This window comes from Colobus angolensis, unplaced genomic scaffold, assembly GCF_000951035.1.
Source record: "Colobus angolensis palliatus isolate OR3802 unplaced genomic scaffold, Cang.pa_1.0 Scaffold263, whole genome shotgun sequence".
Classification (NCBI taxonomy): domain Eukaryota; kingdom Metazoa; phylum Chordata; class Mammalia; order Primates; family Cercopithecidae; genus Colobus; species Colobus angolensis.
This window is the reverse complement of record NW_012115855.1, coordinates 246,565-248,018: the sequence shown is the minus strand read 5'-3', so window position 1 is coordinate 248,018 and position 1,454 is coordinate 246,565. Positions and strand designations below refer to the sequence as shown.

Genomic DNA, 1,454 nt, shown 5'->3' with positions numbered 1-1,454 from the left:
CTGCCCTTGGACCAAGACCTGCCTATTCTTCCTCTTCAGGAGCCAGCATCATATAGAATGGTGGGCTGGAGGTGGCAAACCCTTTCTAGAAAAGGAAGGCAGGAGACACTTTGGTCTTTTCAGGGCATGGGTTCTCTGTCTCTATGTCAAGTCCTATCCCTTTGTAGAGCAATAGCAGTCCAGGACAACCTGAAAATAAAAGAGGGAACAGAATTGGACACTATCCTAGGTTACTGACCCCAGATGAGTATACACAGAGTGACACAACAGTGGATGGACCATCCCCTAGGGTGGCATCTCCAGATGGGGTCTCAGGTGCAACTCCAAAAGTCAACCAGTTCTGCCCTGCCTGTGGCTTCTGGGTGGTGTGGATGTGATGGGAGTCAGGTTCCCATGGTTCGGGGTCTACTCTCCCTTCTTTTGCTGCTGAGTGGTATCTGTGGTCCACCAGGGCCATCAGGGACCCTCCCTGAAGCCTCAGGTGCGAGCTGAGGGTGAGAGGGTGCAGCCATGTGGTGTCCTGGGGATTGGGGCCAATTTCTTGTGCAGCTTCTTGGTTCCCTGTGGCCCTGGTCCTGCCCATCCCAGGAGAACCACCTGCCTTTTCTCACTGCTGGGCCTATCTTCTTAATGACCTAGAGAGTGAGGAGCCCATCTGTAATGGACAGCTCTGAGGCTACATGGTCACTGCCCTCTTATGGCTAAAGGCCATCTCTGCCAAGGCGCGGTACTCTACACGAGCCACTTTTTAACGTGTGAAGATTTCCCTGCTGTGTGTGGCATTGCCTTGCCTCTGAACATTCCATGGAATCTCTGTTGTGATTCACCAATTACACATTGTAACCACATATACCTCTGGGATCTTAGGGGGCCTTGGGTCACTGGGCACTTAAGGCAGGTCCAGCCTCACTCATCATTCATGGATTGTCTATGGCTACTTTTGAGCTACACCAGCAGCATTGAGTAGTCACAATGGAGAATATATTCCCTGCACACCTTTACATATTTAGAAAATTGCCCTTCACAGCAAACTCTAGTGGCCATAAATGTCTTTGGAGAAGGTCACAAAGAATCATTGCACTTGCAGTGGGGTTAAAGGGTCCTTCCTCACTAGAAACTGGTGTCTTCTTCTAGTCATGGGTTCATGGTCTGAGAAGTGACTTAATTCTGCAAATTGGGAAAAGCAGCCTTGTTCTTGATGGAGTGGCTACTTTCAGCCTCCTGGTCATCCATCATTTGTTTTATCTGTGTTTGTTGTAATTATTTAAATCCAGCAGTACCTGGGTTGGGTTTCCATCTCTTTTGGATCTTGGACCCCTTTGTTGTATGAGCCATAGGTATAGCTTTATATAGCTAAGGTCCCCAGCTGGCACTGTGACTTCTCTAATCAATTCCATCATTGCACACTCCTTGCTTCTGACAGTTCACAGCCTCCACCTGGAATCTGTTATTTC

At 48.8% G+C, this 1,454-nt stretch overlaps 1 protein-coding gene across 1 annotated transcript in view; it reads left to right on the top strand.

Moving 5' to 3' along the window:
* LOC105515566 (NKG2D ligand 2-like) overlaps positions 1-1,454 on the top strand; it is a 65,163-nt gene that overhangs the window by 60,091 nt on the left and 3,618 nt on the right. The window lies entirely within an intron of this gene.